Genomic DNA, 18,035 nt, shown 5'->3' with positions numbered 1-18,035 from the left:
ATGTAGGATTTCAGCCTCTGGAACAGTTAGTCAGGTACCTCTCACAAGCACAAAATTCAGTTTAAAATGAAAGGTTAGAATGTCCTGTTGATTTTTCCATGAAAAATCCACAGGCCTGGATGTGGCTTTGTCTGACATATATTTAACCTAAATAAAGCAGTATGAGAGCTGGATGTTTGACAACAATGGGTTTGTCAGCCAATGACTAGGGACATTTTGGATTATGTCTACACTGCAGTTGGGATTGAGTTTTCCAGCCCCGGTAGACAGGCTCGCAGTTGTGGGGCTTGAGCTAGTGTGCTAAAAATAGCAGCGTGGATGTTTGGGCTCAGGCTGGAGCTCCATCTCTGAAGCCTACAGAATTGTGTGGGTTTGAGAGCCTGAACTTCCACCCAAGCCAGAATGTCCACACTGCTATTTTTAGTGCACTAGCTCAAGCCCAACTTATGAGAGTCTGACACCCAGAGTGGGAGGCAATCACCCAGCTGCAGTGCAGACATAACCTTGGAGGGTTTTTGCTCAGATAAAAAGGTAGACCTTAAATGATTGCTGTGTTTCTGATTCCCTCTTTCCCTGCCTTCATTTCTCAGCTTCTTTCCTAGAATGGTCCAGTTGGTGAGATTTTTATATATTTAAATATGTGGTTCTGTGCCTAATTGCACTCAGCAGATCTGCACTCTGGCTGTATTGAGACACATATTTGCCTATGTTAGGACTGGCACTTAGAAAACACTTCTTTTTTAACTTGTATAAACTCAGCACATTAGATAGAGAAATAAGAGTCAATAAGCACTGACTCTCATGATACCTTTTCAGAGTTGACTTTTGGAGTAGAATCTTACTTTAAGTCAAACTTCCCTCTAGGCTGCCAATCTCCACTTTTTGGAACTGCCAGTTTTAGAAGTAGCCACTTTATTAAGGAAACAGAGGAGCTGCTGTTCCTGGAGATGCTAACTCTGGGTATGTCTATACGTAAACCACTAAAGTGGCACAGCTGCAGCACTACAGCTGCACCGCTTTAGTGGTTGAAGTGTAGACCTACCTACCTACTGAGGTTGTCCCTTTGGCATAGGTAATTCACCTCCCTGAGAGGCACTAGCTAGGTCAATGGAAGAATTCTTCTGTCAACCTATAGCGCTGTCTACACAGGAGATTAGGTTGGCTTAACTGTGCTGCTCAGGGGTGTGGATTTTTCACAGCTACAGCGATGTAAATTCCCAGTATAGACCAGCGCTCAGGTAGCCTTGATGGAGCTGTAGTAAGTCTCATGGTTTTTACGTTTGTTTTAATAGACCCTGTGATGGGGGCGCCTGCCCCACACTGGGATCTCAGGGGTTAATAGAGCCCTAGGAGGCTGCGCAGGGGGCAGCCAATCATAGAAGGCCTTAGAGGAGCAGCCAATCAAGGCCGGGCAGGCCCATGTAAGATGAGCTGCAGTTCAGAGCAGCGTCAGTCACTCTCCGGAGCTTGAGGAGGGAGGAGGACTGGCTGCCTTGCGGGTGGAGGGTAGCAAGCACCCTGGACAGAGCAGTGCTTCAGGCTGAGGCCCTGAGGTTAGAGCAAAGAGGGTGCTGGGGCCATGGGGAAGTGGCCCAGGGAGCTCTACAGAAGAGTTGGAGGGGACGCAGTAAGTGGCGGCCATCTTCAGGGTCCCTGGGCTGGGGGTTGGGGGGAGGGTGGGTGGCCCCGCCCCCCCCGCCCTCCCCACTTGGCACTGAAGAAGTGGCTGGACTGGGGGTCTGCGATACTGTCCCCCGAAAGGGGGCAGTACAGAGTGCAGCACCGCTGGAGGACTGTGTCACGAAGGTCCTGGGAGTGACGTGAGTCCCCGGAGCAGGAGTGATGGTGGCTAGATGCTACCAGAGGAAGACGCACTGGCATACAGAGTAATCCCCAGGACAGCCAGCAGGAGGCACCACAGTGGTGAGTCGAACCCTATCCCAGGCCCCTTTAAAAGTTTGGTACCTCTGAAGAAATCAGAACTCAAGAAGATGAGTTCAGACTTCTGTTCAGCAGTGCTTAATGTGAATTTTATAGAGTGTAGTTTTTTTTGATAGTGCCGCAGCAAGAATATGCACATAACTGAAGGCATTCAATCCCCCAGTTGATATGGAGCTAAAGTCTTCTAGTCCCATCGTAATGTTACCAATGAGAAATACAGTTAAATGTGGAGTTAATGTTAACATATGTTCTTGTCTCTGTAATGTGCTTTCTCACATAGCCTTGCAAGCTTGAGGGTACATGTAAACTACAGAGATCATACTGGCATAGTTATACTGGCATAGCTAAGCCAGCAGAACCCTGTTGCATAGATGCAGCCTACACCTATGGAAGCATTCTTCCATTGACATAGCTGCATCTACACCAGAGGGTAGGTTGGCATAGCTATTTTGGTCAGGGGTGTGGGTTTTTCACACCCCTGACAGATGTAGCTGTATTGACCTAACTTTTAAGCATAAACCATGCCTGAGTTGTGTAACCCTGTGTGATAGGCCTTGCCAAGGTCTATTTATTCACTCAGGCTCTGATTCTCCAAGTATTTAGGCACCTAACTCCTACTGATCTGTGCCTCAGACTTTTGCGTGAGATGTCAGCGTTGCCAGCTATCACAATTTCGTTGCAAGTCTCACAATATTTCCCATTTTTCTTAAAGCCACAGCTGCAGGAGTTACATGAAAACGTGGCAATCTTGGCCTTCATTTTTAAAGCCTTTATGGTTATGGTGAAAAGCTTGAAAACATAACCAGAGTGCACCATAATGCTTCAGAAAATGAAAGGAAATAAAAGGAACCCTATAGGTGTAATATATGATTTTTAATCTAATTTTATGATTTTATGGGACCTGATTCATGGTTTTGAATGCTTGGGTTGGTGGTACCAGCGGTCCTGAGGCAATGTGTGGTATTGAGGCACAGTGCGTATTTTTGTGCTTTTTATCAGTTTAGTTTTGGTTTGTGTGGTCTTCAGTTGACTGTATACATGCATTTAGAAGGTGTTGACAGAGGAAGTTTAAAATTGAAAAATAAGATGACTCCAAATGTGAACGTTATTATGAAGATGATTTTTCTGCAATGTAAAGCTGAAATATTCAGTAACTATTGCAGTGGGAGTTCCATTTGTGGTTGAGAGTATGATATTATATTTAGTACATTAACAGTTTTCCTTGGTTTGCATTGTAATTTTAGGACACTGAGAGGTTAGAAAGGAAAGATGCACGATGAGGAAAATATTTAATTTGGCCAATTTAGTTACCAAGAGGACAAATATGTTAATTTGTTTGCTCTCAGCAAATCTTGTTTTGAATCTGGGCATTCTTTGCAAGGTCAGACATATTTTCATCAGTTCCTTTGAGTGACCCTCCTCATTGGTGATGGAAAAACATAAGTTGCAATTTTTTTTCACTCTTGAAGAAGAATCTGTTGTAATAGACAAGGTGTCAGGAATAAATAGCTTTGGCTGGAGTGGAAATACATCACCTGCAAAGAATTCCAACTATAAGTGTTGATAAATATGTTGCTATTTTGCCTTATTTCTAACACCTGTCTAGAGATTAAACAGAATGGTTTGTCACTTACACTTGGAGGCCAAATTTATCTCTGGTGTAACTCCCATCTATTTAAATACAACAGTAGATAAACACTAAATACCAGGCTATAGACAATCTTATTCTTAAAATGGTTACAAGATGACAGTATGCCAATTTGAAGATCAGGCCATGACTTCCTCCAGGTGTTTTATTTCCAAAGAAACAATTGGGATTTGACTAAAAGCCATGATTGTGCCCTCTTTCCTGTCTCTTCACTGTTTTAGCTCTTAATTGAATTATAGTGCACCTCACTCTTCATCTCTAGGTAGTTGTAAGAAGAATGTCACTTTCAGTTGCCAGATGTTCTTGTCATCAGCATGAATCTGTAGAAAATTTAAAGGGAAAGCTGTCTTACCTGATTTCTGTATTTCCCTGCACAGTAGAAATGAAAGAGAGTGATGAGTGTTTTATTGGTCAGAACATATGAAGACTGTCAGTACTTGACCAGCATGTTAAATTGAAACTTGCAACATGTTATGGATTTGGTGAGGCAGTTGCTGCTCAGTTTTCATGAACTCTACATTAATAAGGCTAAATATATTAATTAAATAGATGAATGTTTATTTATGTTCTTCTGTGCCCATATACATATGGGGTGTGATGTTATCCTCTCACATGTGTGACTGCCATTAATATTTATGAAGAGTTACTTTTTTGTTCTGGACCCAATTCTGCAACTGTGCCATGTGCCTGATCTGGCTCCCTGTGAAGTCAATGGGAATCTTTCCATTAACTAAAGTAAGCTTTGGATCAGATCCTATGTGTGAATTTCTCATGGACTTCAACTGGAGTGTAATGCAGGGAAGAGCTGCAGTATGAGACCCCCTAAAAAAATATTGTCCATTAGGTATTGAAAGCCAGTAACATTTTTCAGAGATATTCACAGTGGACACAGGTATTGCTTTGCTTTGTGGGATGAATTTTTGGATGAAATGTTGGGATTTGTGTCTATTTTCTGATCAACATTGCCTATAGGGCCAGGTTTGGATTACCACAAGCTCTGGCACTTGATATCCACTTTATCTTTGCTCATGACTGCAGTTCTCATACAGATGGAAGCATTCTGATGTTATGGAACATAAGAACGGCCCTACTGGGTAAAAGCAAAGGTCCATCTAGCCCAGTATCCTGTCTTCTGACAATGGCCAATGCCAGGTGCCCCAGAGGGAATTAACAGAACAGGTAATCATCAAGTGATCCATCCCCAATTGCTCAGTCCTAGCTTCTGGCAAACAGAGGCTAGGGACACCATTCCTGTCCACCTGGCTAATAGCTTTGAATCTTTAAATCTGAACTTTAAATCTGCTTGATAGAAGGCTGGCAATTTATTGCAAACTGAAGTCAATGTAGCTATGCCTATTTACACCAGCTGAGGATCTGGTCCCAGGTGTTTTTCTAAATATCTTTACAAAGATAACCTTGGACTTGTTTTATGAGTAATATAACATTGAACTGGAAAACAGTTTTGGAAATTATTAATTTTTAAAAATTTTAAAAGGTGTTACTTCATTTTTATTACAAATGCTGGTTTTCTAGAAGCCAGCTTGTCTAATGAAGTAGCTCCGCCAAGACAGACGCTGAAGATTAGCCAGAAATTTGGCTAAGCACCATCATTGTCACAAGTCTTATTACATTTTAGATAAAATTTGAAGGGAGCAGAAACTGTCTGCATTTAATCCCATATCCTTCCCCGCCAAGGTTTGATTTGGTAAGATGTGGATTATAAGCATTGTTGAAGAATATTGGTATTGACATTATTTTCAACCTAAAGGAATTATATATGGAATTACATTATATCCATTTTTTAAATGTTTATACATTAGACTCAGGAAACAACTTCTCTATAGAATATTTTGAGTAGACAGGATCTGTTCACAATTAAAAATTATATATGGTACATGTGACATTAAAAATATCCATGAATTCTTTATTCCTCCCCAAGTAATAATGGAATATAATGAAAATGTCTACAATTCAACAAGTGATTTAACAAGGAGCAATAACTTCCTTAATAGATAATAAAATTCTATCCAACTGACATTTATTAGGTGTCATATTTCAGTAGCTACAGTATTCAGTGTATTTGAGTTAATTATTTTACATTTTCATTTAATCTTTCCTCTAAAATTAAGTACTAGCTTGAGAAAAGTTTAGCAGTACAGTTTTGTTACAGCTAGCATATAAAGAAGCAAAAGTAGTCCAATAAAGATTAAGATTAGATTAAGTCAAATAATTTTATTTCCTTTCTGGGAGGAAATTATTTTTGCCTCATCAAAATTGGTTTCATATTGAAGAATACTCTAAAAAAAATTATTCACAATGAAATTGGGCGGGGCGGGGGAGGGTGGGGGAATACCAAGCTTGAACGACTACTGTTCGAATACCTTCAAGGGAGGACTTGCAATTTATCTGATCAGGTCCTGAACCACTTCTCTGCTCTCAAAGCCTTGGGACCTTCCTGGCACTGGTCTAGTCTCCTTTGCCTACCAATTGCCAACAGTCCCAAGGGGCCATTCCAACAGCCAGGAATTGCCAGGATTTAAACGGTCCCTGGCCGCTCTCCCTCTCCTTGCAGATGCCCTTGTATCAGGTGCCAGGAGGAGAGTGCTGGAGGAGCCAGCATATATGTGTATGCCTAGGTAATGTGAATTCCTCCTTTGTAGACATACACATTGAAATTATAGCATCTAGCAATGTTGCTCTTATATTAAAGTGAATGTGATGCCTGTATGCTAAAAGCCTACAGAAAGAGACAGATTGCCAGACCAATCAATGCGGAGGAAGGTGGGGGTTTGTGTGAGTGTGTGCACATGTGCACTCTTCAGAGGGTCATGGTTTTCAGCATATTTCTGTAAATACTAATGTTGAACAACAGCAGTGAGTGTAGATGATCCAGATCTTGTATTGGTTAAACAAGACTAGCTGGCTCACAGATTTATTTGATAGGGTGGGCTTTGTTTCCTTTCAAATGTGCAAAATTGGTTTAACATAGAACATAAACATTTCAAAAATATTTACATAAAACAAGTTACAAATGTCAGTAATTTTGAGTCAACACTTAAGAAAGGAATTAATCACTTCTGTTTAATAAAACAAAAAGATCAGCAAAAAAATCACAGATTTTATTTTAACCTCCCAGTAATTCTGCATTTGTATGACAACACCGTGCTCTCCTTACATGACCCAGAGCTCTATATTTTACTCTTTTGAGCAGCTGTACTACTCCTGTGAATCATCTGTCATCTACAGTTCAATCACTGCATACTGTACAAACACAATTTCTGAGCAAATAGCGGCATAAATCGGTGCTCAGATATATGGGGATGGTCGCTGTCTGAAAAGCAGCATAGGATGGAATGCAGCATATGTAAGAGAGATTTTATTTTGTATAAAAAGACAGCAAATTTCCAGGTGCTCACAGGATTTTTTCTATGGCTATGTAGGGAGCAAGCATGCCTCCCTATTCACAGAATGTATTAATGTTTATAACTATATATTGCCATCAGGGTGCATGGCATATTATTAACAAGGGAGAGACCATGCATTGCACGCTGTGGTAATATGAGTTTAGAGTGCTTATTACTTGCTGAATCAGGTCCTTTATTAGCTCATAGAATAGAAACCTCCATGGAACATGAAAGGCTGCCAGGAAGTTTTCTTAGCATCCACATCCATGATTAAGAGACTCCTTTACAATAGGTTTCAGAGTAACAGCCGTGTTAGTCTGTATTCGCAAAAAGAAAAGGAGTACTTGTGGCACCTTAGAGACTAACCAATTTATTTGAGCATGAGCTTTCGTGAGCTACAGCTCACTTCATCGGGTGCATACCGTGGAAACTGCAGAAGACATTATATACACACAGAGACCATGAAACAATACCTCCTCCCACCCCACTGTCCTGCTGGTAATAGCTTATCTAAAGTGATCAAGTTGGGCCATTTCCAGCACAAATCCAGGTTTTCTCACCCCCACCCCCCCCCACAAACTCACTCTCCTGCTGGTAATAGCCCATCCATCAATCTATTACCAGCAGGAGAGTGAGTTTGTGTGTGTATGGGGGTGGGGGGGTGAGAGAACCTGGATTTGTGCTGGAAATGGCCCACCTTGATTATCATGCACATTGTGGGGAGAGTGGTCACTTTGGATGGGCTATTACCAGCAGGAGAGTGAGTTTGTGTGTGTGGTTTTTGGAGAGGGGTGAGGGAGTGAGAGAACCTGGATTTGTGCAGGAAATGGCGCACCTTGATTATCATACACATTGTGAAGAGAGTGGTCACTTTGGATGGGCTATTACCAGCAGGAGAGTGAGTTTGGGGGTGGGGGGGCAGAGGGTGAGAAAACCTGGATTTGTGCTGTAAATGGCCCAACTTGATCACTTTAGATAAGCTATTACCAGCAGGACAGTGGGGTGGGAGGAGGTATTGTTTCATGGTCTCTGTGTGTATATAATGTCTTCTGCAGTTTCCACGGTATGCATCTGATGAAGTGAGCTGTAGCTCACGAAAGCTCATGCTCAGATAAATTGGGTAGTCTCTAAGGTGCCACAAGTACTCCTTTTCCTTTACAATAGATCATTCAGTTCTTCCAGATTCTGCTGAATTCCTACCGTTATCTAACTCAAGTATTACCTTTCCATATCCAGCTGTTCCTGCCAGATCCATAGATGGCTTCATCTCCAGCGATCCTGCCATGCCTTTCCAGTATCTGAGATTAATTATGTTTGCCACTTTCAGACTCATGGCAATCTGTATGTTGTTCTCCTAGGGAATATGTTTTACAGTTAAATAATCTACTGGTTTACACATAGTTGGCATATTATTGCTCCTTTTTTAATATTAAGTGTAACGTATTATTCCAGAACTTTTTTATATTCAAATATTCCCAAAAATGTATTATTATAATTTCCTACAGTATTTGCTTTTGAACATCTTCAGCACAGCATCATATCTCAGCACCAATTTGTGAAGGTGTAAGAGAGTACAATATGGTTAATCATATAATTTAATATACATTATTTATAGGCTGCCTTTGCCATTTTTCATAGCAGTTTAACTGTTATCCTACCATCTAATTTATACTTCATCTGTCTTATTATTAGTATTGATGGTTTCCGTGCATAGCTGAGTTCTTTAACAAGTTCCTTAAAAGGAACATAAGAATGGCCCTACTGGGTCAGAGCAAAGGTCCATCTAGCCCAGTATTCTGACAGTGGCCAGTGCCAGGTGCCCCAGAGGAAATGAATAGAACAAGTAATCATCAAGTGATCCATCCCATGTCACTCATTCCCAACTTCTGGTAAACAGAGGCTAGGGACACCATTCCTGCCCATCCTGTCTAATAGCCATTGATGGACCTATCCTCCATGAATTCATCTAGTTCTTTTTGGAACCCTGTTATGGTCTTGGCCTTCACAACATCCTCTGGCAAGGAGTTCCACAGGTAGACTGTGTGTTGTGTGAAGAAATACTTCCTTTTCTTTATTTTAAACGTGCTGCCTATTAATTTCATTTGGTGACCCCTAGTTCCTGTATTATGAGAAGTAGTAAACAACACTTCCTTATCTACTTTCTCTACACCAGTCATGATTTTATAGACCTCTATCATATCCCTCCTTAGCTGTCTCTTTTCCAAGCCAAAAATTCCCAATTTTATTAATCTCTCCTCATACGGAAGCCTTTCCATACCCCTAATCATTTTTGTTGCCCTTTTCTGAACCTTTTCCAATTCCAATGTTTCTTTTTTGAGATGGGACGACCATATCTGCACACAATATTCAAGATATGAGCGTACCATGGATTTATATAGAGGCAACATGATATTTTCTGTCCTATTATCTATCCCTTTCTTAATTATTCCCAGCATTCTGTTTGCTTTTTTGACTGCCGCTGCACATTGAGTGGATGTTTTCAGAGAACTATCCACAATGACTCCAAGATCTCTTTCTTGAGTGGTAACAGCTAATTTAGACCCCTTCATTTTATATGTATAGTTGGGATTATGCTTTCCAATGTGCATTACTTTGCATTTATCAACATTAAATTTCATCTGACAAGAAAGTAATTTTTTAAAAAAAGTATCAAAAGATTTTTAACATGTGGAATAATTCTTCGAGCAGATCTTTTAGAAAAACATCCAGTCTTGATTTTTATTTTGATCTTGATTGTCAGTGATGGAGAATCCACCATAACCCTTAGTAAATTGCTCCAATTACTCACTGTTAAAAAAGTATGCCTTATATCCAATCTGAATTTGTCTAGCTTCAGCTTCCATCATCAGATCATGACATACCTTTCTCTGAAAGATTGAAGAGCCCATTATTAAATATTTTTCCCCAGGTAGGTACTTACGGACTGTAATCAAGTCAACCCTTAACCTTCTCTTTGTTAAATTAAATAGATTGAGATTCTTGAGTCTATCTATAAGGCTTGTTTTTGAATCCTTTAATCATTCTCGTGGCTCTTCTCTGAACTCTCTCCAATTTATCAACATTCTTCTTGGATTATGAATGCCAGAACAGGACACAGTATTCCAGCTGTGGTCTATTCCTCTCTATTCCTTCTTGAGATTCCCCTTTTTAAGCATCCAAGGATTGCATTAGCACTTTTGGCCATAGCGTCATACTGGGAGCTCATGGTCAGCTGAGTATCCTCCATGACCCCCAGATCTTTTCAGTCACTGCTTCCCATGATAGAGCCTCTATCCCTAACTATGGCCTACATTCTTTGTTCCTAGATGTATACATTTACATTTATACATATTGAAACACACGTAGTTTGCTTGCATCCAGGTTACCACGCAATCTAGATTGCTCTGTTTCTGTGACCTGGCCTCTTCATTCTTTACCATTCCCCATATATATCACTGATCTGGACTTTATTTTGTTTGCACATGATAAATGTGATCATGTTATGATCATATGTTCCTAAATTACCATTAATTTTTAGTGCTATGATCAGTTCCTCATTATCTGTCAAGATGAGGTCTAATATAGAATCTTCCCATGTTGGAGGTAACACTTTTTGAGTTAGGAAATTGTCATCCATAATATTTAGAAATTCCAAGTACAAGTTTTAGTACTGTGTAACCTTTGATTTATATTCCCAATTAGTAGTTCAAAAATAAAGGAATAAAACCAAACTGAATTCTTTAAGGTTCAAACCTCCAGGGTGATTACAGGTTGTTTAATTTACTGGACGATAGCTCAGTGGTTTGAGCATTGGCCTGCTAAGCCCAGGGTTGTGAGTTCAATCCTTGAGGGGGCTATTTAAGGATCTGGGACAAAAATTGGGGATTGGTCCTGCTTTGAGCAAGGGGTTGGACTAGATTATCTCCTGAGGTCCCTTCCAACCCTGATATTCTATTATGATTCTTTGAGCGACACTAGTGATAAAATTAAAGACTTTATTTAATATAAAATAATTAGTTAAGCACACAGGCATTACAATATAACCATACATTGCATTTATGCTCACACACTAAAATGAAATGATGTATTCAGGAGTGATCGCTCTTTGAATGAGAACAATGGGTCTAATCCTTTGTCTAATGGTACCTTGATGGTGGACGGGCTCGCCTAACTAAAATCAGCATACTACTCTTTTTATAATCAATTATATTAAGGCTTCTTAATTAATTAGCATTAAGTCCACCTTTTTACCATAATCACATCATTTCTAATTTCTCATTGGCTGTTTAACATTAAGCATCATTGTAATTAGTATTTGCATAAGTGCCATATCAAAAATGATCAATACAGATAGCATTTTCCAAAGTGTTAATATTTTATCTTAAACACTTGTAAAAATCAGTTAGGACCAAAACATGTTTACAGCATGACCTGGGGTCATGTCCTAATTATCTCTAACTGCCTCACTTTTCTTCGTTCATATTATACCAGGCCTCGCTTGGCTATTGTCAAGCCTCTTTTTAGGAAATAGATTTTTGGGTCCATTTAAATTTCAACACATTTCTACATAACACAAGCAAGCATCATCTCTATCGATGACAACTGGCAGCAGGAGACCTCCAGCATAGGTCACTCAAATTGAAGTGCCCCATGATTGTGCAGCTTTTTCCCTACACATTATAAACAGGAGTGTAAGGAAGTGATCAGCCTGTTCCCTAGTGTGATTTGTTGGTCTGTACCAGACACCAATTAATTCCCTGTCTTGTGCTTTATTTGTTAGAACATTGATCCATAAGCATTCGGGATCATTTGCTTCTTAATTGTGCCTCGAAACCATTTTTGACATGAAGTGCCACTCCTGTTCCACTTTTGTCCCCTTGATCCTTTCTAAATAGATTATAACCATTGATTTTAACATCCAGTCATGGGAATCATCCCACCAGGTTTCAGAAATACTAAGAGATCAAATTTATGCTCATAAATGAGCAATGCTAATTCTTGTTTGTTACCCAGGTTGCTAACATTGGTGTTTAGGCAATTAAAAAAGTTTTTCGATTTATTTTTAAGTGCAATAGTTGTTATAATCAAATTAAATGAAATGTAAATGTAAATGAAATAAATGAAAGTTTGCAAAGAGAAACTGACATCCTTAATACTCTTCATACACCAAAAACTTGGTTGTGACACAGTTACACTTGCCCCACACACAACTTATTTGACACAAACCACAAAAGCAAGGAAAGGAAAGGTTCAGCCATCTTACAGCAGGTATCATCTGCTTCCCCAGCCACAAATAGGATTTGAAGATAACCTTGAAAATATGACCAAAGTATGACCAAAGCAGTGTTGCTTTCTTGGGTCTACAGATAGCCTGAAACAATAGCTCAGAGATGTGAAGTGCCATATTCATCCAAATGGAGTCAGTAATTCTGAACCCAAAGAAGCCAACTTACATGTCAATATGAACCATATCACTATTGCTCGTTTGATCAGAACCATTCAAACAGGGCATGGCTGTAGTGGAGAGAGGGACATACCAGTGAGCCAGTGATTCTCAGACACTTGGCCAGAGTGTAAAATTAAAGCTGCAGAGGGACAGCTTCAGTCAGTAAGTACATGCAGCTGGCATAAGAGCTCATCTGCCACAATAGAGCCTCACTCTGCCATGTTCCTTATCCTCCCCTCCCTGACATACTCTCTGCCCTACCTTCCTCATCCTCAGTGTGCCCTGCCGTGCCCTGAACAAGACTGAATTCCCCTATGCTGGGTGGCAGAGGCAACAAAGCCACCTCTATAGCTTTGCATCAGCAGAGATTTCAGCTCTGTGGGGAAATTCTCCAGTGCAAATCTCCAGCTATCTCTGAAGTTTATTTTGTGTTGTGAAATAGGCAAACTGGAGAATCCAACCTGGTGAAAAGCTGCCTTTTATGAATACAGAGGATTTTTATCTGTTTTCCCACTCACCATGTTTTGCAGGATGACTAGATTGACGTGATTAATACAATACTAGTGTTCAAGTTTGTGAGTTGAGCCGAACTGGAAGAAATGAGAACATCCGCTCAAAGGGCCTCTCTGTGAAATCTTGACTGACAAAACTGTAAACTAATGGTGTCATTTTGTCATTGAGATTAAATGACCTCTCACCGGACATATAGTGAATCATCTGTATTATAGCATTTTTATGATAACTTTTCTAGGGGTGAGAAAGTTCGATATAATAATAGAGCGCTTTCCTTTTTCTTTTTCTACTGAATTATTCACAACTACATTAAAGCTGTATTATGTAGACATTCTTATAGTATTTAATAGAGAATGATATCTCTACTGCTGAATTCTGTAGGATAGTTTAAAAAACTATAGAAAAGAGATTTCTCTATTAAATTCTATAGGTTTTTAGAGTAATTTCTATAGAAACTATTTAAAATTTCTGTAGACTCTAATTGTCTTCATCTTTGCTTAAATTCTACACAAAGTTTTAATAAAGAATGCTAGTCTAGACATAATTTTCAGGGTATGACATGCTCTGTCTTTCAGGATCAGGAAACCAATAGAGTTTCTATAGGAATTAAAGAAAAAGATGCTGTTTACATTTTAAAAAGGCATGGGTGTATGTGTGTCCCTGAGATACTGTAGTGATGGTGGCCATATAAATACATAACTAATATCTGCTATCTGTATACATATCTGCATAAATGTGGGGTGACTGAATTACTCATGAGTGGTGAAGCCAGGAGTTAGTTATGCAGGTTATGTAAAGGTTTTGTTGGAATTCACTTGAGATAACTGTATTCTGTATATGCCACACCTTATAGAAAACCCATTTGGGAATCCTTTAAGAGTTTAAAAACCCCAAAACTAATTCTCATATTTGTCAGTTGTCTTAAGTACCAGGCTTCAAACTGAATAGCACTCAGGAAGTGGTTAAAAACACTAAAAATTGCCTTAAATGCCACTTCTGTAGTTAAAAATGTCATGAATTCAAAGTCTGTTCTATCATGACCTTCCAGAATTAGTAGCAAGAGCTGTAATTTCTACCATCCAATGCTATAAAGTTCCTATTTCTAACCCTACAGGGCCCAAGATAAGAGATTTCACAGTCATGATTGATAGATATAATTGTACAAGCTGTCACTGATGTAGGACTGATTTTTTGCCTATCCTGGATCTCAGGTAATTTTAGGAGCAATTTTCTCAATTGAGGAGGGAAGGAGATAACATTTCTGTGGCGGGTTGATTTAAAAGAAATGTCATCTAATCAACATAGTTTAATCAAGAAGCATCCAACATGATATATTTTGACAAAAGTCTATTATTCAGAGAAAGTCACATTTTCTTTGAGAATTACAGTCATTTTCAGAATTGCATTAGCATTGAGCCTAAGAAGAGCTCATTAGAGGAAAACATTTTTACCAAAGGGCTCTATTCAGCACAGAGTACTGTACATTATGTCTGGGCTCAAGCATCTGAAGGATTGTTATTTATTAGTTTAGTTCAGTTTAATTTTTGTGACCTCTCCAATCTTTTTAATGATCTTTAATGACACCTATGTAGGCACCAGGACATCATAGCTAATTAGGTCACAAAGGGAATAGAATCATGATCTTCTTGTTTAGAAACACTTGAAGTCTCCCCCATAGGTTAAAGCAGTGGTTCTGAACCAGGGGTACACAGAGGTCTTCCAGGGGGTACATCAACTCATCTAGATATTTGCCTAGTTTTACAACAGGCTACATAAAAAAGCACTAGTGAAGTCAGTACAAACTAAAATTTGACAGAGACAATGACTTGTTTATTCTGTTCTATATGCTATACACTGACATGTAAGTACAATATTTATATTCCAATTGATTTATTTCATAATTATATGGTAAAAATGAGAAAGCAAGCAATTTTTCAGTAATGGTGTGCTGTGACACATTTGTATTTTTATGTCTGATTTTGTAAGCAAATAGTTTGCGAAGTGAAACTTGGGGGTACACAAGACAAATCAGACTCCTGAAAGGGGTACAGTTGTCTGGAAAGGTTGAGAACCACTGGGTTAAAGGATAGTATCTTCTATCCATAAAAAAATGTCTTCCTCACCAAAGTGAGATGTAATAACTCTTTATATTATCAGTTTGCTGACAAATTCTACAGAACCAAAGTAAATGAAATAATACAACTCTTGTTTTAATTGTTCTTGTTGTAACCAGTATTTCTAAAATTCCTTCTATTTAACATCCCTTTGACTTTTCTTTCATTATTATTATTATTATTACTGATAACAACAACAATAATAATTTGTATTACAGAAATGCACAAAAATCCCAAACAGGAGTAGGACCCCATTGTGTTGAATACTGTACAAACACAGAGGAATCAATATATCTGGGTCCTTATATGATCCACAGCATCATAATTGCTTTGTGCCTAGGAGAAAGAGTTCCTGACCTGGAGAGCTTCCTGTCTAAAAGTAGTGTGGTATCAAATAATTGTGTTTGGAAGTATTTTTAAATTGTATTACATATTTTGGTTAATGTTTCCATAGTTTGCTTTATGTACATGACTTATTGTATTTGCCTTCTATATTTTGTGTACCTTTTAAAGGTTTTTTCTTTCTGCATGTCAGATTTAATAAGATATTAAACTTAGTGTCTGTTTTAAATGGTTTATTAAAGATTAAGGGCCCAAACCTGTGGTATTCTGGGTACCCTCATTTCTCACAGGGCCAGTGAGAGTTCTACAGAGGACAGACATTTAGACAGGGTCATATCATATTTTATGCGTCCTATGATGGTAATCCTGTAAACTGTTCATGAACAAACCCAATATTGAACCAGATTCTGCCATCCTTATTCATGTGGAGTAGTACTGTTGGACCTAAACATGAAGCTTTTTGAATGTGTGGACGCCTATGTATGTGTGGAGCCACATTGACTTCGGTAGAGCTCCGTACTGGTGCGAGGGGAGAGGGGGGTTTCACCCATGCAATCAGCCACAGGTGCAGAGCCCTACTCCACATGTAGTTCAGGTGATTTCAGTGAGATTACTTGTGCACTGAAATGCTACTCAACAACTGTAATAGTATCAGATACTGGCTCTTTGTATATTCCCTAGGCCAGATTTTGTCACCTTTACTCATGTTGAATAGCATCTGACCCTTCAAGAGTTCCCATTGAAATGAGTGGGACCACTTATAGAGTAAGGTACTACACTGAGTAATAACAAGCTTCATTATATTTTTGTTCTTATTTGTAATTTTTCCTTTTTTAAAAAATATCTGTTTTTTCTTAACAAATCTTTATCAGTTTAAGTATGTTCTTCTTTCCTTTGTTTGTGTTATATATTTGTTTCTGATTTTTCCCGTTCATATTTTTTTAAAAGACTTCCCTGATCACTATTAATTCTCTGTTTAGACATTTGTGTTTTCTTTTTAGTGTGTTATGGTTTATGGTTTTAAAGTGCTGCTTCTTGATCCTTCTCTCAGTTTTCGTTATGATTTCTTACTTCACAGTGTGGTTTTGGTGTCTTTGTTTAGGTATCTTCTCCATCTTCTGATCTTAGGCAGATTTTTCATATTTGCCTTTTGTCTCTTACTTTTTCACTTCTTAACATTTTACAAGTGCTATACCAAAGTAGATATTTGGTTTATTTAGGCTCAGAAGTGCTGTGCACTCTAACACCCCATCTCTATATCTCAGGAGGAGCCCAAGTTTAGGGTTTCAGGTCACTAAATTTAATCCATTCTTAGGTTCTGCAGGTTTACCATCCCACTACTGCACTGTATTCTACAAATCGCTTATTGATGAGGCTGTGAGAAATTTGTTGGTTTTGCGCTGCAGAAGGTTAGAGGAGCTATCTTAGTTTTGGTTTATGATGGCTCCAACCCATTGAGTTTCACTTTGATTTTCCACCTGAAAAGTCCAAGTGAAAGTCACCTGAAATAATCAGCTATTGCTTGGGTTGTCATCAAACCATAAATCAATCCATGTTGGATTCAGACTTGGCTCAAGGTGACTGAAGCTCAGCCTGTGGTTGCTTGTGCTTGGCTCAGAGTCTCCAAAAGTGCACAGTCTGGACAAACTAGCCTGAGCTTTGGGTTTGTTACAAACCCAAATGTGGGATTTTCTGGTGAAACATTCACAGCTATTCTTTCTGTCTTTCTGTCTTTCTTGCATTAGCAATAACAAGAATCAATGAGCTTGATTTATTACTGTGCTACTTGACCAGTGAGGGCCTGTTTTTCACCAGGCAGCATCCACTTGTGTGGACATACTCTTTATTGCATCAATACCAAAAAGCACAGGTGATGCAGTAGATTCTATCACTTGAACATTCAGGTGTTAGAGTCAGTCTAACATGCACAAGTACGCATGCACATATGCCTGCATGCAAATTTTCACATGCATAAGTAAAACTGGTTTTCATTCCTCAATCCTTGATTTTCAGATGTGCTGAGCATTCATGTCCTCGACTGAAGTCAGTGGGAACAATGAGTGCTCAATACCTCGAAAACTAACACTGTTGTGTTTAACTTCAGATCTGATCCTGCTGAGATGTAGAATTCATTAATTCTGAAGCCTCAATATAAGAAAAGAAGGCAAATCCCATTTTGAATTGTTCCTTTGTTTTTCTAACTTCCATCACACTTTCCAGTCACTCATTTCAATGGAATTCACTAAATTACTAAAACACAGTTTGAAATGTAACAGGGGACGCAACTACAATCATCGCCATTTATTCAAAAATAACTCATGTTTTTATATGAACTTTAATGCATACCCTTGGGCAGTATCTATTCCATATAATATCTCTTTGGACCATAAACACCTTCTTTAGCCATGCCCTAACAAATATATGCACAAGAACAATGTTTTACCAACCAAAATTTTGGTTTTATAATCTTCTCATTCATCTACAGAAATTCCTTGTTTCATGGTATGATGATTTTATGTCATGTGTGTTCATTTCTGGTCTCTACAATTCTTAAAAAGAGTTCTGTTTTGTGAGCTCTGTGCTCCTTGGCTCTGCAAAGTAGTATAATATCACGCAATATAAATGAA

Source organism: Eretmochelys imbricata, chromosome 2 (genome assembly GCF_965152235.1).
Source record: "Eretmochelys imbricata isolate rEreImb1 chromosome 2, rEreImb1.hap1, whole genome shotgun sequence".
NCBI lineage: Eukaryota > Metazoa > Chordata > Testudines > Cheloniidae > Eretmochelys > Eretmochelys imbricata.
Note: the sequence above shows the minus strand (reverse complement) of the source record.